The 22723-nt window shown below is 51.9% G+C and overlaps 1 protein-coding gene across 1 annotated transcript in view; it reads right to left on the reverse strand.

Moving 5' to 3' along the window:
- PC (pyruvate carboxylase) overlaps positions 1-22670 on the reverse strand; it is an 86556-nt gene extending 63886 nt beyond the window's left edge. Inside the window, exon 1 of the mRNA XM_020967953.2 lies at positions 22572-22670. The gene's annotated coding sequence lies outside the window, so the exon portion shown is untranslated. The remainder of the gene's footprint in view (positions 1-22571) is intronic.
- Between the last annotated feature and the right edge of the window lie 53 nt (positions 22671-22723).

The raw sequence follows: 22723 nt of genomic DNA on the forward strand, positions 1-22723 counted from the left end.
TGATTTCGGCATTAACCTAGGCAAAGCAATTAAGAGCGCAAACCTCCATGTCAAATTGGCACTTATCTTCTCCTACTAGGTACATATTAGACACAAAAATAAAGCATTTACTGAATTCCCTGTGTCCTTTTCCCCGGTATAAGTGTGAAAGGTTAGACCTTATTGCTGCAGGAAGTAATCACAATGCTCAAAGTACGCCTCTGCTCTTGATAACAAGCCACACATTTCTGAGACCTGCTTCTCAGTTGTTGTGGAAGCAATGGGCCCGGTGCCAACCCCCACCCCAAGGGCCGAACTGCTTCCAGTCTGAGCCTCAGTTTCCTGCCATCTAAAAATGGACCAATATTTTCTTGTGCCACCTTCTTAACAGGGCTGCTGCGTGGAGCCAGGCCCTTGAGAAGGGCTAGGACTTCATCCTTTTCTGGACTTTCGTCCCCTTCTTAGCCCATCCCCATTATCTCCACCATCCTTTCCTGTTACTGCGGTCACCTCTACCTTCCTGATCCATTCAGCCACCCCCACATCCTACGAGGAGAGCAGAGCTTTTCTCATTTCTGTGTCCCCAACCCACTGGGCTGAAGAATGGGCCCAGCTTACCTACCACAACATCCAAGTGGGAGAGGCCTCATCTCTGCCTTTTCTTATAGAGACATATTTTTATACATACACAGAGGTGGCATGGGCAAAGCAGGAAGAAATCCAGAGTCTGAGGACATGGATTCAAATCCTGACTCTGTCCCTCACTACCAGAATGACCTCAGACAATCCCAACCTCATGGCACCTTGGCTTCCTTAAGTGTAGAATGAGGAGCCTTGAAGGTTGTACCCAACTGGAAATGTAGGATCAGAAGGCTCTGCAATGCCACCCAACTCTACTTCTCCGACCCTCCTTTTGCATCTGGCCTGGTATTTAAGGTCCCCATGTCTTAGTCTGAGACCACGATGTTAGGAGCTAATACTAAGCCTACTTGCATTTTCACTTACACTCTCCAAGCCAGCCAGCCCAGAAGTGGGAGCGACTCCTCAGCAAGCCTTGTACAATCTGTTCCATTTGCTCTCTCATGACAATTTTCTGGCTTATGCTGATCTTGGCTCTACTCATACCTCTTTAAAGAAAATATACACCATCTAAATACTTTTCCTAATGATTTTCTGGGCCTTTCCACCCCCACCAATCAGCAGATACCGGCCACTGTTCTGTGGCTTGGTTTGGGAAGGCTAATGCTCACCTTGTCTAAAGGCTCCACTCTCCCAACCTGCACAAACATGGCGCAGTGGGATCTCCCCGACACTCAAAGCTCCAGAGTATAGCTCCTTCCTGCTGGATTCTCCTTCCAGACTGTGTCCTAATGGTCCTGGCCTGTTCTTTCTTCATAGGCATGAGACTGACCTCATGACCCATATGGGCCTGGTCTGGGTAATTTTTCTTTTTTTCCTCAAGTTTTATTGACACTTTCTGGTTTTGTTTTTCTGAGAGGCAGCCTCGGGAGCCAAGAAGACCAGAGTCCACCTCTGATCCTTCCTGGCTGTGTAACCCCGAAAAAGTCACTTAATTTCTCTGTGCTCCGGGCAACTCTTTCAGACACTAAGTTACAGAGAAGGTGCCAAGGTGCTGATGTACATTGGTGGATGGCATTTTCTTAGCTGGGGATTTCCCAGACCAATGAAGTCCCTAGTCGAGCCCCTATCCCTTAGCCCCAGACACTGCTGTGTTCTTTTTCCCATTCCATGGAAACTTTCCATGGAAAGTGAGCTGTGTAAATGGGAGTTTGAACGAGCAGGCTCAGTTTACACAAGTGGAGAGAAGCCAGCACCTGACAAGTCCTAGCCAAGGGCCCTGCTTCCAGATTTTTCCACAAGATCTTCCTGATGAAGACACCAGACTCTGGAACCCTGCTCTCCATTCTTTCAGGCCTGCCCCATCCCTTCCTAAAAAGCTCATTTCAGGACCAAAATGAAAGTGGCCCATCTCGGAGTCTGAAGACCCTGTGTGCTCCCAGGTTTATGAAGGTGTCCCGGTCCACAGAACCTTTATACAGCCTCCTCTAGCTCTGCAAGGACCCTGCTTGAAAAACGAGGCTGAAGAGAAATTTCCACTGTGGTCCTGTGGCTGCCTCACTGGAGCATGGAAGGACTCTGGGTCCCTCAAGGCTATGGCAGCAGGTGGCCAGGCTCTGACGGGCTTCACCGCCAGAAAGCAGCAGACAGAGAGGGTAAAAAACACCCTAGGTTTGCTGGATTTGAATCCCAGGTGTATGACTAGGGACAAGGGAATTCCCCTCACCAAGCCTGTTTCCTCCTTTGTAATGCAGGAAAAATATTTGTACTACATTCTTCACGGCGCTGTTGGGTAAGAAAGAAAGCCAACGGGTGAGCCTTAAAGCCCTCGGCAAATAGGAGCTATTATCGAATCCTGTCTGTTATCTAGGCGAGCTAGGAAGCGAGCAAGCAGTCGGGGCCTGGCTCTTTTTGGCCAGCTTTGCAACTCCTAAAGGCATCCGTGAGGACTCTGGGGAATGAGTGCACAGAAAACATCTGAAATCTTAAAAGCAAACTATTCTTCCTAAGGGATTTGAAGAGATCCGAGGGGCAGTTTTCTTTCTTCACAAGCAACCGAAGAAAAGATTGTCCTTTGTTCCTCTTCATGCTCCACAGTTCTGTTATCTGTGTCCCAATCTAGAAGAAGCACTGTGTTAGTGGGTGTGGTCCAGTCGTGGCCAAACCGAGGACAAAAGAACTAAGGCAGTCTGTCTGGATTGCCACGTTTTCTCTGCCACGTGCATTTCTTTCTCAGCATTAAACAAAGCAGGTTTAGCGCCTGGTCCAACTCCACGCCCCAGGAGAGGTTACAGTTGTTGATGCTGGGCACAGGGAAGGCCAAGGGGATTAGTGCCTGCTTAGATGGAGGTGGAAGAGCTTAGATGAATGATCAGGAGGAGAGCTTGGAAATTTTTGGTGCTGAGGATAAATCTTCGATGAAAGCTGGCCTGACTGGCTGACTGCAGCCCAAAGATCTCATAGAGGAGATAAGGAACACGCCTAAGGGCTTATTCAGTATCCCAGCTCAGTCCCCAGTACCCACCGTCTAGAACTAAGGCTCTACCCCTGAAATGAGGCTGAGTTTCTGGCCCTTGGGCACTTCCAGCTACTGGGTGGAAAAGAACGAGTGTCCAGCAGGCTAAGGGTAAGGTGATCACTGCAACGTGCTGGCTGTCTTGTAAGTATCCATGCTGCCCAGCTTGGGGAGTCAGTCAGCTAGTTAAACAACCTTTTGCTCAATTCTTGTTACGTGCAAAGCAAAGTGCCAGACACAGAGACAATGAAGACAGCCCCAGCCCTCAAGAAGCTCACAATCCAGCAAAACATAAAAGAAGACCGGGTTGGTCGAGGAACAGCCTAGAATGTGTTCACAAGATGCGTTCTGGGCCACACGGTGGGAGGAAGGCCACGGTTTGAATCTCAGGTCTGACGCTAGGGTTGTCTGACAACTCTCGTAACTACGGTACCGGTGCCGCACTTTTCTCATTTGTAAAATGGGGATAACAGCATTCAAGCTCCCTTCCTCCCAGGGTATTTAGGGAAGCGGTGTGCCAGCTTCAAAGTGCTAAGAAACCACCACCAATAACCACAGCGAGCGTTTACACAAACAGGATGTCCTTGGATCCTCACAACACCCTTGAGAGGGAGGGGCCATCGTGATCCCCACTTTGATGGGGGTCTGACCCAGCTAGTTGGTGTCTGAGACAGGACAGGAACTCTGGTATCCTGCACGCTCCCACTCACTGAGCACTCCCTAAGTGCCCCAAGTGGGAATCATTCTTATAAAAAGATTTCTGGGAGAAACAGGATTCACCCCTTTCCATAAACTTCAGAAAGAAAGGCGGTTTCAGATTTCTAAGAAGGCCAAAACTGCTGCCCAAGGCAAAAGGGATGTGCTAGGGTGTCAAATGTGTGGGCTTGGGATGCCTCGGGCCTGGAAATCCACTGCACTCAACCTGAATCTTGATCAGAAGATATTAATGCTGTCAGAAACCTTAGTTCTGCTTGCTTGTTTTACAAATAAGGAACACAAGGCTCAGAGAAATTAAGTGACTTGTCCAGGGTCACACAGCTGGTCAGCGGTAGACTCTCATCCTCTCCTACTGACTCCCAGCCCAGGAAGTAGTTCTTCACAATCCAGGGACTGACAATGAATTAAATATTTACTTAATTGATCACTTCTGGCCAAGATGGCTGCCTAAACAGAGCCGAACTATCCAGCAAAAACCTGAAATGCTTGAGATCTGACATGGATCATACCCCGGTGAGTGATGTACCCTAGAAGTGCAGAGAAAGTCACCCAGAAAACCCTAGGCCACTGGGTCGCAGGCCTCCAGCAAAGCCCGTACTGCTCAGCAATCCATCAGCCTCCCAGCAGAGGGACCTCCCTGCAAAAGGCCTGGGCGTAGGCGGAATGGAGGGCATAGAAGCCACAGAGAATAAATGCTGAGACTAGGCTAGGCCAAGCACTGGGCGAGGGGGGGGGATAGATGCCACAGAGAGTAAATGCTGAGACTAGGCTAGGCCAGGCACTGGGCGGGGGGGGGGGGAGGCATAGAAGCCACAGCGAGTAAACACTGAGACTAGGCTAGGCCAGGCACTGGGAGGGGGGTGGGGGTGGGCATAGATGCCACAGAGAATAAATGCTGAGACTAGGCTAGACCAGGCACCTGGGCAGAAGGAGGGGGTGCACAAGGTCCCGACTTCAGAAGGTCCTCCGCACGCAGCAGGGCCTAATTCTGGCAGGCACCCAGGGGCCACAGGAGGAGACCAAACAGAGCTGACCCAGAACAAAGCCCTGGTTTAGGATCTAAAGCTGGTGAGAGAACAAACCAAAGAAAACACCGCTCAGGGTCATGAATGTCTGTAGGTCTAGTGGTAACAAAAAAAGGGGAATGTACAAAAACCCAAAAACCAGCTGAGAAGAAAAGGCCAACTCCTTCCCAACTGCAAACAGAGACACGGGAAGAAAAAGAAATGGATTTTCCTCAAGGACTCCTTGAATACCTTGAAGAGCTAAAGCCAAGAGTTGAGAATGGGAAGGGGCAGAAGCAGCAGAGGAGACCAAGGGTCGGCAAAAGGCTCCCTGAGGAGCTCAGTGGCCCCCCGGGGACACCAGGGAACAGCTGGACAGAGCAGGGCAGGGGTGCACTGGCAAGATGAAATGCAGAGGACATTCCAGGGCCACAAATGAAAACTGTTCAGATCTAGTAAGAGGTATTTACATAGAAAGCCCTTCGTATGTTGTTTCACCTGGGGAGCTAGGTACAACTAGTGTTCCCATTCTGCAGGTGAAGCAGCTGAGACCGAGAGAGGTTAAGGGACTTGTCCAGTCAATATCCGAGGCAGGATTTGAACTCAGGGGTTCCAGCTCCAACTCCAAGAAGAACTTGGAAGAAAAAGAACCCAGACTATCACGGAACAACCATGTCACACAAGAGATTCTGTGAGCAGCCAGAAGGAGCCAGAGGAGAGAAGATTTCGGAATATGATATTCCAAAAAGCACCAGAGATGCAGACTTAGAACCCAGAATAACTCTGCCTGCAAAGCTAAATGCAATCCTATATTCAGGGCTGGGGGTGGAATGGACCATTGGAGAACTTTCCAACTTTACTGATGAAAAGACCAAGACTGAGAAGGAACTTTGAAATGCAAACCCGAGGAAAAAGAAACCTAGAAAATGACCCATTGGAAGGAGCTGCAGGATGATACAGTTAACATCCTAACAGGAGGAAAAGAAACAGAGGCACCTGCAGAGCCTTCCTGTCTTCAGAGAACTGAGGAAGTTAAGAAAGAAAAAACTGAGGCTGTGCAGGTAACATGGTTATCTATCATCGGAGGATCCTAAGGGAAGGAAGAGAAAGGAGGTAAATGGAGGAAGGGGTGGGATTTGCTATTTCTCACAACTGGAGCAGGAGAGAAGAAGGAAGTATAAACATGGGGGAAGCAACGAAGGGGGTAGTGTAGACAGGACACCGCCTTCCCAAAACCAAGAAGGTTGGGTGGCGTAGGCCCGCCCTTGGGCCTCTGGACAGCTCCAAAGTCAGGACTCAATGGGCATCTTTCAAACTCACCTTCACCCACTACTCCTGAGGCAGTTCCCCCCTCCACATTACTTGAGACAGGGGCCACATCTCCTCATCCCCACCCCAGTCTTCTCTTCTCTAATTGCGCTCAATGAGAGAGACAGACAGACAGACAGACAGACAGACAGACAGACAGACAGAGACTGCCTTCAAGGAGCTCACAACAGGCAAACAGAAGAGGATAAACAGGAAATAATTAACAGTGAGAGGGTACTGGAATTGGTTTTTGATGAAAGATGAGATTTTAGCTGAGACTTCAAGGAAGCCGAGGAAGTCAGAAGGTGGACTTAAGAAGGGAGGGCATTCCAGGCCTGGGGCACAGCCAGAGAAAATACCCAGAGCCCAGAAATGGAGGCTCTTGCTCATTCAAGGAGGACAGGGTCACTGTGTCAAAGAGAACTTGATGGGAGGAAGCCTGGAAAGGTTAGGAGGGAGTCAGAGATGAAGGGCTTTGAAGGCCAAACAGAGGCTTCTGTGTTTGCTCCTAGAGGCAATAGGGAGCTGCTGGAGTTAACTGAGGACGGAAATGGGTGCCATGGTCAGAGCTGGGCTGAATGGAGGATGGACGGGAGTGGGGAGAGACTCGAGGCAGGCAGACCCCCTAGAAGCTACTGACATCGTCCAGAAGTGAGGGGATAATGGTCTGCACCAGGCTGAGAGCTGCTTTAGAGGAGATAAGGGGAAGTCCACAGGCCTTGGACGAGGGGGTCGAGGAAGACATCAAGGAGTCCAGGCTGACTCCTAGGTTGACCGCCTGAGGGTGGTGCCCTCCAGGGAAGATGCGGGGAGGGTTTTGAAGGGGAAGATGACGAGCTCTGTATTGGACGTGTTTTTGGACGTGTTGAATTTAAGGTGTCTACTGGACATCCAGTTTGAGATGCCTGAAAAACAGTTGTAGAGGTAAGACTGGAGATCAGCAGAGAGACTGGGGGAGGAAAGGGAGATTCGAGAATGCTCAGCATAGAGATGGTCATTAAATCCATGGGAGCTGATGAGTTCATCAGGTGAAGCAGTATAGGGGAGAAGAGAAGAGGACCCAGGACAGAACCCTGAGGGACACCTCCAGGAACAGCCGGATGAAGACCTAGCAAGAGACTGAGGAGGAGAGGTCAGAGAGGTAGGAGGAGAACAGAGAGACACAAAGACAGAGAGTTGGACTGCCAAGGAGGAGAAGGGGATCGGTGGCGTCCAAGGATGTAGAGAGGCCAGGGAGAGTGAGGACTGAGAAAAGGCCGCGAAGAGATCCCTGGTCACTTCTTCACAACATGGATTCCAGGTCCTTCCCCTTTCTGAAGCCCAGCTCTGGCTGTTCTTCAACTTATCAATGGCCACAGCAGAACACAGGGAAACTATCGCAAGGCTCTGGTGCACAGCGGAGAGAGCACTGGGTCTAGAGTTGGAAGACGTGAGTTCCAATCCCACTTCTGACACCTCCCACCTGGGTGACTCTGGGAAAGTCACTTGCACCTCCTAGGCCTCCTCCCTCATCTCTAAAATGGAGAGGTTCAGACGAGGCAGATGGGGCTTCTGAGTACTCTTCTACCTCCCTAGCCCGGGATGCTCGGCCTTTGGGGAGGCAGCCCCAGGTCCGCAGGAAGCGCACAGTCAGCACTCAACCCCCCAAGACATTTTTCAATCTGTTGTCCACCCGGGCCTCTCCCACTTCGTACTGGTCAAGTTCATTCTTTGAATGCAGGTGTAGAACTCCACACTGTGTTCTTGTTCAGTCATCAGAGTTGTGTCTGACTCTCCATGACCCCATCTGGGGTTTTCTTGGCAAAGATACTGGAGGGGTTTGCTATTTCCATCTCCAGCTCCTTTGACAGATTAGGAAACTGAGGCAAGCAGGGTGCAATCACTTGTCCAGGGTCACACAGCTAGTAAGTGTCTGAGACCGGATGTGAACTCAGAGAGATGAGTCTTCCAGCCTCCAGGCCCGGTGCTCTGTGCAGGATGGCATCACCTTTATATTGTAATTGATATCATATTGCCTTCTCAAGGGGGGTGAAGAGTCAGCAAAGATGGGGAGAATTTTGAACTCAAAATTTTTTAAAATGGATATTAAAAATTTTTTAATGCAACTGGGAAATATTTAACAAAATAAAAATTTTAAATGTTTTTAAAAGCCTTTTTGCTGATCCCTACTGAATGTCACGTTGCCAGATTCAGCCTGAGCCTGTCAAGATCTTTTTGTATCCTGACTCTATTACCCAAACATCAGCTCTCTCTCCCAACTTTGTGTCTTACTCAAACTGCATAAGTGTGCCACCTCCACCTTTAAGCCCAGCTCCTTGGGGCACACCCCTAGGAGCCCCTGCCCAGCCAGCAGCGAATCCGGAAAGGCTTTGCTGTGAGCTAAGCACACTAGTTCCACTGCATCCCCCTTGACTTACAGGTTTAACGTACCTGTCAAAAAAGGAAACAAGGCCAGTGTAGCCTGGCTGCTCTGGGACACCATCCATGCTGCCTCTCATTAACCTCTACGTGGTCACTAACCATTCCTTTAAGGCCCCCTCCTCCAACGTTCTTGGACTTGGAGTCAAGCTCTCTAGCCTAGAGTGCACAGGTGCTGCTCTCTTCCCTTTCCAGCCCTCCGTCTCCTGCGTGAGGCTGGCTCACCTCTTCAGTCCTCTGGGCGGGATGGTGACGTCACTTTCCTCTCCAGGCAGCCACAGGCAGCCAGCCCCTCCCCAGCATCCTTCTCAGGCCACATCCTTCCAGTTCTCCTCTGGAGGGCCTGGCTTCCATCTTTCCAGGTATATTTTTAAATGTGAGTTGCTTAGGGAGTTCTCAGTGCGTCCTCAATGAGGACACTGTCTCTTCAGACAGCTCTCACATCTCCTCCTCACTGGCACCATTTCTCTTCGGGTCTTGGGAATCTTGACCTGGAGTGCCTCCCACCCTTCCAAGTCTGACTCCCTCGCTCTGACCACTCTGAAATCTGCTCTCCCCTGGGCAGGTGCCTCACATTTCTACACCAGCCACTGGCTCCTCCCTGTTAGAGAGGACCCAGTATAGGAGGGAATGTCCCCTGGTTCATTCTCCCCATCTTCTGATGTATGTATGAACTCATCAGGGCAAGTCCAAGAGTTCTCAGTTATTCCGCTCTGGGTAGCAGGAGGCCTCCAGCAGGTAACTCCTCCCCAGACCCCCACCACATGCCCCTAAGCCCAGCCTGCCACCTGTTTCCCCAAAGCCTGGCCTCTGGCCTCTCTCTGGCCAGGTGGTCTACAGCGTCCCATGAAGGCAATACCGCTTCCTCTGCTGCCACACCAGTGACGTGGTGCCCTCGGGGCCCCAATCCACCAAGTGGAAGACCTGCGGACAGTTGGTCCACACATGGCTGGGAGAATTCTTTTTTGAATTTCCTTTGTTATTATGGAGGTGACCATCAGACATAAACTAACATTTCCATATGCAAAGAACAAAAAAGAAGATTGTGTATGAAGCCTAAAAAAGCATATATTAAATATAACAAGGTAGTAGGGGCAGCGAGGTGGCGCAGTGGATAGAGCATCGGCCCTAGATTCAGGAGGACCTGAGTTCAAATCTAGCCTCAGACACATAACACTTACTAGCTGTGTGACCCTGGGCAAGTCACTTAACCCCACTGCCTAGCCAAAAAACCAAAACACACAAACAAACAAATATAACAAGGTAGTAACAGAACCGCCCTGTTTGTGTCCCCTTCAGAACTTCTGTGTTCTTTTCACGTTTTTTAAAATACCTTTTTTTCATCTCTATCACTAGCCATCCACCTTCCCTCTGCCCTGCCCTCCCTCAGTTACATGCACGTGGACTTTCTGGCCACCCAAATTCCACTTGGTCGCTCTCTGAGTGGCAGGCCCTCCCTCCTAGTCCAGGGTCACACTGCAGCAGGGAAGGGGCCATTCCACTCCAAGCCCTGGGGACACATCCTGCCGGGGCAGGAGCCCAGGGAGGGTCCACGTGGACTGGGCATGAGGACCACACTCCCTAGGCTGGGGAGGCTCATTAGCAGGATCGCGTTCCATCACAGCAACTGTCCAAGCCTCTGGAAGGTTACTGAAGAACAGTGGCAAGAGGCCCTGGGCTCACCACCCTGGGGGAGCTCATCGCCCATGTGGACAGAGACGCCCATCCTCTGGCAAAACTGAAGATGGAGAGTAGAGGAAACATGTGCCAGGCACTGCCCTCGCTAATCATTTCAGTCACGTCTGACTCTCAGTGGCCCCATCTGGGCTTTTCTTGGCAGAGGTACTGGAGTGGTTTGCCATTTCCTTCTCCAGCTCATTTGACAGATGAGGAAACTGAGGCAAACAGGGTGAAGTGACTTGCCCAGGGTCACACAGCTAGGAAGTGTCTGAGGTCATATCTGACTCCAGACTCAATCCATCGCGCCAACAGTGAGACAGGCCGACCACTAGCCCTTAGCATGCCCACACTTCTTTGTTCCTAGACTTTTCCCATTGCCTTGGTCCCTGAAGCCCTCCCCTCCAACTTCCATAAAGGATGAATATGACAAGGCCTCCCAGGTAGGGTTCCAGAGTCAACTACCCTTGTCCTGAACCCACATCACCTGAAGCTCTGACATCAACCCCAACTCCTGGGCTGGGGCCTGGCAAGACCCATCCCCTGGCGCCTGCTCTGCCTTCTCCCCCTTCTCCTTACCAAGAATTGGGCCTGGGTTCGAATTTCACTGAAGCACTGACATGACCCAGAAGCTTTGCTTCCTTCTCCAAGAGGAGGCTGATTCTGTAGCCCTGCCCCCATTCTCGCCTTGCCATCTGCTTGCTATTCCTGGCCTGGGGCCTCCAGTCACTTTATTCACTGTCTCTGGCCAGGCGCCCCTTTCACTTAGCTAAGAGCTTCTCATTTGTCCCGAGTCCTCTGCCTGCCCAGCACTGCCTCCGGTCCCTCAACCTTGTCAGCAAAGAGGGAGGTGTGAAAGAAGCGTGAGTGCTTCCGAGTGCCCAGGATGGCCATCGAGACCGTCTTGCGGGTCTGTGTCAGTAGGGACAGGTCCTCGTTTCCCAGGGCCTTGGGAAGAGTTCTGTAACACTGGGGCCTGCAGAGGCCAGGCCGGCCTTGCTCCTCCCCCATATTGAAGGAGGGCTGCCAATCCCCAAAGTTCTTCCTTGGGGAGAAATGCTGAGCTGGTTTCTGAGCCCATTTCTTCTCTCTTCTCCTGGGGTCCAGCTTGGAAGCCCTAAAGCCGGGGTAGGCAGAGCAAATGAAAGGGGCCTAATGTGTCCTCCCTCCTGCCCCAGTGAGCTCTCCATGGGAATGGGCATGGTGGCCCTGGGCCTCATTAATCACTGGGTGCCACTCGGCCCCCCGGGAAGAGACGGCCTCAAAGTCACCTTCTGTTCTCGCCTCCCCCTCACGGCCAGTCCACTGCCAAGGCTGGCAGAGTCTCCCCCACATCTCTCCCCTCCTGGCCCTGATCCAGGCCAGGCCCTTATCACGCCTCTCCAGCAGGACTGCAGTAATCTCCTGAGCGCTCTCCCTACCTCCAGGCCCCACCTTCTCCAGTCCATCCTCTGCCTCCTCGTAGCCGAGTGTGTCAAATAGCAACGGACCATTGGAAAACAAGCAAAAAGGAAGGCCTGAAAAACACATCAGGTCAACCAAAAAGTCCAGGCAGCTCTTGTGCGGGAAGCTCAAAGCAGCTCCAGAAGGCGGGCCGCCGGGAGACAGCAGGGGGGCAGACCAACCTCGTGGTCACTCAAAGGCCTCAGGACGGCGGGCAGACACGCCAGGCGAGGAAGGGCCCCACGCATGCACAGCCCCAGCTGGGCATGGGGGAAAGAGCCCCTCTTTAGTTCCCATCCTCGACCAGAGGTCTCCTCACAAGGAGAAAGGCAGGAGCAACCAGGGTATGAGCCTCTAGTTCAGGAATGAGGGGAAAGGAGGAAGCACAAAGGCTTTTTAACATGAGGAGTTAGGGGCAGCTAGGTGGTACAGTGGATAGAGCACTGGCCCTGAATTCAGGAGGACCTGAGTTCAAATCCGGCCTCAGACACATAACACTTACTAGCTGTGTAACCCTGGGCAAGTCACTTAACCCCATTGCCTAGCCAAAAAAAAAAAACAAACAATAAAATGAGGAGTTAGAGAAGCCAGGTCAACCACAATATCTGAAGGGGGAAAGGACAGGCCGGGAACGTCAGGGTGTGTGGCACAGCCACACCCACAGAGCATGGTGACTGTCGCCATCCCATCTTTTTTAAAACCAAGGTTCCAGGCTTCAAAATCGGATAGAGCAGCAGACAATGGGACCGACTAGACAAGGAGAGTCAGAAACAACAGACCCGATAAGCCAGTGTCCGAGAAAGAACTCCCTATCTGATTGAAAAAGGAGAGAGAAAGCTGTTGGGAAAACTGGAAAGCAGTCTGGCAGAAATTAGGCTTAGATCAACCCCTTACCCCACCCTCCCCAGTACTTTCTGAATGAATACATGACCTTAATACTAAAGTTCATTCACACTAGAAAAAATTAGAAGAAAAGCAGCTCAGAGACCTCTCACAGCTATAGGAAAAGTGTATATATGTACGTGTGTGTGTGTATATATATAATATATAATATATATATATATATATATATATATATATATATATATATATATATATATATATATATATATATTAATTGTTGACATATTTTAGACACCAAACCTTTATCGGAGAAATTTGATACAAAGATTTTTTCCCATTTAACGACTTCCCTTCTTAATGTAGGTGCATTAATGTTGTCTGTATAGAAGTTTATGCATTCTTAACCAAACAAGAGATAGAGGCATTTACAAAAGATAAAATATATAACTTTGGTTTCATGAAACTGAAAAGCTTCTACAAAGCCATTCCCCAGCTGACAGGCAGCCAAAAGATATGAAGAGTTCTCAAAAGAAGGAATGCAAAGTATTGACAACCTCATGAAAGGATACTCCAAGTCACTATAAGAAGCGTAAAGAAAATCAAAACAACTCTGAGGTTTCAAAGATGACAAACAAGATGGCAACAGTCAACGCTGGTGGGGTTGTGGAATGACAGGCATGCCGATACGACCTTGGCAGAACTGTAAACTGACTACTTTGTAAAGTAATTTGGAATTATGCAAACAAAGTGACTGAAATGTCCCTAAACTTAGACTCTGAGATTCCATCACAGCCTTATACCCCAAGGAAGCTACTGGTAAGAAGAAAGTCCCCACATACGCCAAGATATTTGTAGCAGCACTGTGTATGACAGCAAAGAACTGGGAGCAAAGTCGACGCCCATCGACTGGGGGACGGCTGAACAAAGCATGGTACACGAACGGAGCGCTCCTGTGCTCTAAGAAATAACGTGTGTGATGAATACACCAAAGAGCTAGATGAACTGATGCAGAGCGACCACCATGGAAAAGCGAGGAACCACGTGCAAAAACAAGCAGAAACGAACGCTGCAAAATTGCGAAGAAAAACCATGACTTGCAAGACAAAGCGGGAAATGATATCCCCCACCTGGCCCTTCGTGGGGGTGCGAGGCCCACGACTCGTCCACACTCGGCATCGCTGCAGATTTTCTCAATGTATTAATGAGCTGTGATTTTTTTCTCTTCCTTTTCTTTTCCTTTTTAAAAAAAAGGACTCTGTGTTATACTGAGTGGCTCTCTGGAAGAGCGAAGGGGATGCCAGGGAAAATTATGACGATGTAAAAAACAAAAGACATCAACAAAAACTTATTAAAAACCAACAAAGACCAATATGACTGAATTTCTCTGACAGGAAAAAGAGAAATTGGATTGAGGGATGGAAGTAAAGAGAGAATGTACAGAACTTAAATTAACCAGGATTTTCCTTCCCTCCTAGCAGCTTTCAGGTTTAAAAAACCAATCCCAAAGAAACAAACCGATATCTAAACGGGCTTCCTTTTTAGCAAGCGATGCCCAGGGCCTGTCCTAATCAGACTAGCACAGCCAGGAGAGCAGCGCCAAGCACTGCCTCTGCTGGACAGCAGAGAAGGCCGGATCCTCGGAACAATCAGCAAGCCCTCATTCACAGGCCCCAGTCCAGGACGGGGCTGCCCAGAGTCCATCCCTTCTCCTGAAGGTCACAGGCCCAGGCTGCTGCGCTCCCTGGTGACAGACAGCTCACAACGAAGGCATCCTGCACCGGGTCTTAATGACCATTTGGTCCTATCACCTGCCTTCCCATCTGTGCATCACCATCTGCCCAGCCACAGTGCCCTCACAACCCGTGAGCCTTGCCATGCTCCCTGTGGCCAAACTCTCTTCCAACCAGAACAGAAGTTCTCTGAGAGAAGGGGCAGGCTCCTTTCCTATCTGTATTCCCAAATGATCAGCACAGCGCCTGGAACATAGGGAAACATTTTCATTCAATTCCATCCTAAAGTCAATACAGGTTTGGGACAAACTTCTCCATTCACCAAGTTCTAAATCCTAAGCACAGCCTTCTGACTGAATCCAAATCTTACAGAACCAATGTGTTCGAAAGGCCGCACTTCAGGATTTAGAAGGCCACAGGTTCCCCACACACGTCCTAGCCTAACAACTGAGGTTCAGAATAACTCCACTAAGACAATTCTGACTTCTGACCTGAAGATTATGGCAGCCAGAAAGTACCAGCTGAAGGCAGAAAAGTATAGGGATACACATGACCAAGATTTTCAGAGTGTAAAAAAAAGAAAAAGGATTTCCTAGCCTGTTCCCCATTAATCCAATTTCCTGAGCATTCTGGGAAAGCAGGTTTGACTAGAGGCTTTGCCCAGCAGAGCTTGGCCCTCTAGGCAAAGCTTTCTACCCTCCCACTCTGAGGAGGAGAGCTCTGAAGAAGTGAGAAGCTGAGGCCTCTTCTAATTTTCTTTTTTATTCACTTTTTACAAGGTACGAGTTGTTTCTCTGGACGTGTCAGCTCCCTTCCTGCTCCTCCACCCGATGCCCCCTCCTGCCTTGGCTCGGGATGAACAGAAAGCCAGGGATGAGGGACGGATCTGAACAGAGAGTAGAAGGGCATGGGAAAACTCCTGCCCCTTTTCTCCGCCCCCAGCCAACCTCCCCTCAGGGGCCTGAAGGGCTTCCCTCTCACCCACTGGGGCCACATCAGCCAGAGAGAAGCGATGCTCAGGTAATCACCTTCCACACTCTCCACCCACAGACTAAACCGGTCACAGCCAAACACGCAGCAGATCCCTTTGGAAATTCCCCATTCATTGATCATCCTACCCCCAAAAGATTCCCTATGTCCTAAGAGACCTCCTTTACTAAACATCTATAAAAAGAATTTTGGGGAGTGTGTCTCAGGGAGCTGAGAAGCCCACAGTCACAGGATTTAGAGTTGATTATCCACCGCCTCCAACCACCTCGGTTTGCAGAAAAGGAAACTGAGGCTGCAGCGGCAGAGCTAGAACCCAGGTCCTGACCCCAAAGCCAGGGCAGGGCTGCCTGCTCCCAAATCTTCTCTCAGGGTCCACTGAGCCAGGGCTGGGCATCTGAAGTCTCATCAGCCCGGTGATTCTTTGGTCAGAAGGGGCCTGAGGCTTTTCCAAGCCTGGGCCCATCTGATCGGTGACAGATGATATAGGGAGTTACACACTCAGCCTATTCCAAGTCTCCCCCACAGCAGCTAAGCCAACAACAGGAAAAGGCGTGACTCAGCAGAACAGGGCAAGGGGAATTTTCCAGACGTCTTCGGTGACAAGTGTCAGCATAGATTTCTCCCTGCCTCGTCTCAGCCCTGTTCCATGCCCAGCTGGTGAAGCTGTACTTCGACCGGGCTTGGTTGTCTCCTCACTAGCCTCACCTTCAGAACGAGCCTCAGAGGGAACTGAAGAGGTCCTTGGAACATAAGCAGGCGTGAGGTTTGGCTCCAGCCTCCCCCTTCCCCAAAAACCCCAACCAACCCCAAGACCAAATTCACACTCAGTCTCCTCCGCCAGCCTCTTAGTGATAATGCCAAGGACCGGAGCACGCACGGATCCTCGGGATAAGGAAGACTTAGAGGAAAGTGCCGATGGAACCTCAGCACGAGTCTGAGGATGGGGGGGAGTACTAGACTACAGCACTGGAAACCAAAGGCATCTTTTTGGTGACTCAGTTTCCCCCTCTGAATATTAAGGACCTTCACCTCAGAACCTAGCAGAAGAGATCCCCCGCTGGGGGAGGTCCCAGTTTCCTTCCAGGTGGGCCATAAGGATCAAACAAAGCAGCAGACATGAAAGTTGTTTCAGAACATCAAGTCTGAGATATGTAAATGTAAGTGTTTATCAATGTACAATTTCTCAACTCCATGAAATAGGAAGGAAAAAAAACCCCGTCACCCTCTTCCTCACTCCAAGGGATGTCACAGAAACAAAAAAAATCAGATTATGCAGTCTTGATTCCACTGAGCCAATCACACTCACATTTGCGCACACATGTGTGTGCACACTTGGCCTGCTCCCCTCCCCCCCAAGCCCTCACTGATTTCAAGTCTGTATAGACCTCAGCTTCCCCATTTGTAAAATGAGACAACTGAACAAAGCTGCCTGTGAGGCCCCTTTCCGGCTCTAAATCTCCAACAAAGCCACTTGGGTTTGAATCCTGACTCAGAACTGCCTCAGTTGCTCTGGGGGCTAGTGGACAAGGCATCCATTTCTCTTAGCCTCAGTTTCTTCCCCTGTAAAATGAGGGTGCTAGCCTCTAGTGTAAAATGCATTATGCCACCGTGCAGGGAAAGCAGGCCTCAGGGCCTTCAACTGTGGGTCTGACTCTTTCTTCTGATCTTAGCGGCTCAGGGACCCTGATGGGCAAGTCCCCATCTTTTCCTGCTCAGGGTTTCGGGGAGGGCCAGGGAGGGTTCTCACGATGAGTTCTGGACACCATCAATTAAAATAAAATTCCCCAGGGGCAGCTAGGTGGCACAGTGGATAGAGTACTGGCCCTAAAGTCAGGAGGACCTGAGTTCAAATCCGGCCTCAGACCAAACACTTGACACTTACTAGCTGTATGACCCTGGGCAAGTCACTTCACCCCAATTGCCTAAAACAAAAATAAAATAAAATTCCCCGGAGCTACCCATCAGTCAAGGCAGATGATCCAACTAGAACAAGTCAGTCCTGGCTCTAGGCTGCTTTCCCGGGCCCACTGGTGCCTCAACTCCTCCATGGTTCCGTCTGCATCATTTATTTGGGCGCACAGCTCTAGAACGAGTCAGGATGTTGTCTCTGGAGGGAAGGGCCAATCTCAGACCTCCTTTCTATCCCTGAACTACAAAAGCACATGGTGACTTGTTACCAGCTATCACCTGCTCTAACTTCAGCACAACGAACAGAAAGACACAGGACTACGTGAGAGGCAGAAGGATGGCCAGCCATCCTGAGCCAAGCAGGAGGAGCCAAAGAATCTGTGACGAGGGGAGCCCCGACACTGAAGTCAAAGCCAAGAAGCGGATCGCTGCAGGCCGCAGACAGTCAGAAAGCCCCAGACTAACACTGTGCCTGTGGAACCTTTTATTTATTTTGCAGAATATCGTCATTGTTCTACCTACAGCACCTGGGAGCGTCAGCTAAGGCCCCCAGCCTGCCGGGCAAGGGGACAGTTCACGGACATGGTCACAACCCAAAAGACCACCACAAAGTAGGACAATTAAAATCCCAGTTTCTTCTTTTTAAATAGCATGATAAAAATAATGATGGCAGGTTCCCCAGGGGCAGAAGGAAGTGTCAGCAGAGAGAGACAGAGAGACACAGAGACAGAGACAGAGAGAGACAGAGAGAGAAAGACAGAGACAGAGAGATAGAGAGAGGAGACAGAGACAGACAGAGAGAGAGAAAGACTGCGTCAGGAGGCGCTGAGGCCTGGGAAGCCGCCTGAGGTGATCAGCCCAGCTAGGGTCAGGCCGGGTCTCCCCCAAGGCTCCCTGCTGCTGATGGAGAGGTGAATGACCCATGTCCCCTTTGATGATGTCACCAGAAAATTTCCCAAAGTAAAATGTGCTTAGCACTATATAATAATGTGACCTAAGGAAGAGCAAGGTTGCCATGACAAGGAAAACAAGGGAAAGTGAAGCTCGCCTTTAGTACCCCCACGAGGGAGTCCCAGTGTCCTAGTGACCCCCCGGCGGCCCCCTTGGCACACCCACAGCGGATGCCCACACCCAGCTCTCCATCACAGAAGACGGACAGTTTCCTAACTGGTCTTCCTGAGGCTGGTCTCTGCCCCCTCCCAATCTGCCTTGCACACCACAGCCAAGTGAATGCCATCAAGCTTTGTTACCGCCACAAAGACACAGGCCAGATAAATAAATGGTCAAAGCCTACGAACAGGCAGTGTTCAGAAGAAATCAAAGCTATCAACAGTCACCTGAAAAAATGCTCTAAATCACTATTGATTAGAGAAATGCAATCAAAACAGCCCTGAGGTGCCACCTCCCATCTATCAGATTGGCCAACATGACAGAGAAGGAAAAGACAAGTGCTAGAGGGGATGTGGAAAAGCAGGGACACCGAGGCACTGCTGGGCTGAGTCATGAACTGGTCCAACCAACTTGGAGAATAATTTGGAACTTCGCCCCAAGGGCTGTAAAACTGCTACCCTTTGACCCAGCAATACCACTCCTAGGTCTGACTCCCAAAGAGAGTGAAGAAAGAGGAAAAGATGCCACGTGTACTTTGAAGGCAGACGACCGGAGTTCAGATGCAGCTACTGTCATTACTACCTCTGTGGACAAGTCACCAAGGCTCTCTGGGCCTCAGTTTCCTCACCTGTAAAATGGAGGGAGGGTGGCGTGGGTTCAAATCCTTCTACCTTCCCCAACCATAGGACTGACCACAGGAAAGTCATTTACTCTGAGCCTCAGCTTCCTCGGAGCCTCCTGGAGCAGGAGCCCAATGAACGGCATTGGTTTGGGAGGGGCCCACTCCCTTGCCACAGGCAGCCCTCTGTGCCCCCTCATATGACCCTGCCCCTCATGGAGCCTCAGAGTCCCTGGCTGGCGTATCCAGGGACAATGCACTGGGAGGGCTCTGCAGGCTTTCCGGGACGCTCTCATCAGCCAGATCACAGAGAGGTAGGTTTCGGACAAGCCTCGGCAGCTCCTGCTGACCTCAGGTGACTAAGGAGTCCTTGCTGCTTGCCTTATGGACCTTGATTAACAGGAAACAGAACTTAGGTTTGGAGATCCTGGTTTTTCTGGACCATTACCTAAGGGAAAAAAAGGGGTGATTCTAACTTCTCCACCAAGTCCCGGAGGCAGTGGAGGTTTGGGGGCAGAGCTAACCCACGTCCTCAGCTTTCCCGATGCTACGAAAGGAACTGTTCCAATCAAAACTTTCCATCATTCAGTCAACAAGCAGCAAGTGCCTACTATGTGTTGGACCCTCTCCTAGGCATTGGAGACACGCAGACAAAACCAGCCACAAAGGCTGTGATGTCGTGTCACAGCAAATAGCCCCACATCTATAACAGCAAAATAGAGAGATTTCTATTTGGGAAGGGCCCCTTGAGGGGGGGTTGAGGGGAAAGGGCAAGACCAGGGAAGGCCCAGGTCACCCTGCCTTGCTCAGTGACTCCCAGGATCCAGCAAGAGAACACTGCTGTCTGGCCTCCTGGCTGGTCCATGAACAAGACCCTCCTCTGGGACGGAAGCTTCCCCCTCCTCATCTGCGCTTTCTTTAAGGCCGGGCTAAAATCCCATCTTTTACAAGAAGCCTTCCTCAATCTCCCTCACTTATCTCAGATTTATCTCATCTGTACCTTGTCTGCTTGGCCCAGTGCCCAGCACACAGTAGGCACTTAACAATCCATCCCAGAACGTCGGGGGAGAAGTAAAGCAGAGGAAGCCTGGGAAGAGGCCTCTCCGTGCCCAACGGAAGATCTGCTATTCGCTCTTGGAGATCATCGGAAGCCACCGAATTTTACTGGGAGGGGCGGGGACGCGGTCAACGTGGTGCTTGAGAAAGACTGCTGTGCTGAGTGAAGGCCAGACCGGATGCCCAGCAGCTGCAGCAACAGCCCAGGTGTGTGGGATGGGGGCCTGCCCAGGGCGCGGCCACCGCACAGGAGACAAGGGGGCGCCAGAGAGATGTCACACGGGTAGAAATGGGAGTAGCTGGCTACAGACTGGATTTGGTGGGCCAGAGACGGAGGAGAACGTGACACCTGCATCGTAAGTCTGGGAGACGGGAGAGATGCAGAAAATCAGAGAGGTGCAGACTTGGGCACAAAGTCAGAAATCCCGTCTGGGCCATCAGGAGGTTAGCATGTGTGCCGGCCCTCCAGCTGAAGCCGGCCAACGGCCAGGGGAGGTCAGCAGAGAGGCTCGGGCAGGCAAAGGGGTACAGAGGAAGAAGAGGGTCCAGGACGGGGCAGGGGATACCTACCTGCATGACAATCCAGCACAGACCTAGGAAAGCCTCGAGAGAGAAGCAAGCAGGGAGACGGAAAGAAGGGGAGCTGGTTAGAGGGTGCCCAGAAGCGGCGCAAGAAGAGGAAAGAGCGTTCGATTCGGTGAGAAAGAGAATGCTGCTAACTTTGAGAGAGACCCTCAGCTCTGAAGAAAGCAACACATTCTAAGAAGCGGAGAATGCTCCGGCCTGGGGGACGGCGCCTGGTCTGGGGAAAGAGAGGAGACAGGGCAGAAAGCAGCCTGCCACCCGCCTGCCTCAAAAGAGCCTCGAATGCCAAGCACGGGACTTTGTGGGGAGGCCATTACAGTGGTCTTGGCAAGAGCGGATGAGGATCCGAATGAGAGGGAAGGGAGCCCTGTCCATGCGTGGGGCAGGATGAATGGGCAAAACCTGCCTCTGGCCCATGGGAACCTTCCCCTGGGAATGACCTGGAGAGGGACCTGGGGTCAAGGGGAAGCCCTGCGCTCAAATCCAGCCTCAGGCAAGTCATGGAACGGCTCCACACCTCAGTTTCCCCATTTGTAAAAATGGGGCTGTTATTATTAACAACAGTAATCATAGCTAACAGCCCCCACAAAGCCCTTTATATGTTATCTCCTGCTACTCGAGACATCCCTATGAGGGAAGGGCTACCATGGTCCATGGGTGAGGACCGGTTCAGTGACTTGCCTGGGGTCACACAGCTCCTACTAGCCCTTCCCTGCCCACACTTCCTTCAGGACCCAGTGAGATAGCACCCTCACACAGGGCTCTAAGCGTGTGCTAAGATGATGGCTCTCTCTGGGTTTCCTATTTCATTTTCTACGGCCACGTTATTTCCCACCGGGGAGGTAAGGAAGGTAAGGCCCAGGTGGGCTTTTGCTTCCTGTCCCACGCAGTAGGCGCCTCACAATTGCTTCCTGGCTGCACAGCCACTCTCCTGCTGGCCCCCAGCCCCAGTCCCAGCCAAGCAGACGCGGCTCACACAATCTCCCGGCCTGGCCCAGCCAGCAGCCCCCCTTCCTCCAGAGGCCGGCCTGGGGAGGGCAAAGACCAAGGTGCGAGTGGGGCCAGTCCAAGCAGCGCCCAGCTGGCCAGCCACCTTGGCAAGGTTCTCCCAGCACGGGAAGGCCAGTCCTGGCAGCCCCCACCACAGTCCTCGGCCCCAGAGAATGACGGGCCTCATCAGGAGCTAAGAGGAAGCAGCCCAGGGAGGAGACTCTGGCCCAGTCATCCACCCTGAGCCTTCACTTGTTTGCCAGAAAACTGGTGGATGGGGGAAGACTGAGGCCTAGGGACAGGAAATGACAAGACCAAGGTCATACAGCTTGGTGTCTGTCAGTCAGTCAGTCCACAAGCACCTCGCTGAGGATACCAACACACTATCTGCCTAATAAAGGTGACCTCCCCCCCACTTGATCTGAAGGGGAGGGGGGACAGAGGGGGGGGGCAGCCAAGACACACGTGGGAGACGAGAAGCATTTATTAGGCGCCTCCTGGAGCGGGAGCGGCATTAGTTTGGGAGGCGCCGATGCCGGCTCCCTGCCGCAGGCCCTCTGCGCCCCCCCATGACCCTGCCCCTCGCAGAGCCTCAGTTTCCCCGGCCGGGGTATCCAGGGACAAGCAAATGGTGCAGTCTGGGGGGGGGGTGCCTGCCCTCGGGGAGCTTACACTCTGTTTGGGACTAGCTAGAAGGGCGCTTAAGGCAAGTCCTCTCCCTCCGGGCCTCAGTTTCCCCACCTGTAAAATGGGAGCAAGGAGCCACGCGAGTCCCCTCCGGGCGCGCTGCGCCCATTTGACAGAAGGGCAAACTGAGAGAGGCGCGTCGGAGGACCAGGTGGCGGTGCGGGCGGGGTGATGGGGTCGAGTGACGCTCTCCCTTGCGGGGGGGGGCGGTGAGGGGGCGCGTGCCCTCCCCCCCAGCCCCTTCGGGCCCGCGCCTCCGCGCGCGTGCGTTACATAAACGTCCGCGCGCTCCCCTGAGGGCGGGGGCGGGTGATGGGGGGTGGAGAGGGGCGGGGAGGGGCAGAGACGGAGGAAGAGGAGGAGGGGGGCGAGAAGGAAGCTCGGGGCCGGGAGCGAGCGGCCAAGGGACTCACCGCAGCCGCAGACCAGACTCCGCCGCCACCGCCGCTGCCGCTGCCGCTGCCCCTCAGCCAGTGCCGCCGCCGCCGCCACTGACAGTTCCGCTGCGGCCCCGCGCAACCAAACTTGCTGCGGCCGCTGCCCCGCCCCGCCGATGTCCATTGGG

This window comes from Phascolarctos cinereus, unplaced genomic scaffold (assembly GCF_003287225.1).
Source record: "Phascolarctos cinereus isolate Bilbo 61053 unplaced genomic scaffold, phaCin_HiC Scaffold_9;HRSCAF=440, whole genome shotgun sequence".
NCBI lineage: Eukaryota > Metazoa > Chordata > Mammalia > Diprotodontia > Phascolarctidae > Phascolarctos > Phascolarctos cinereus.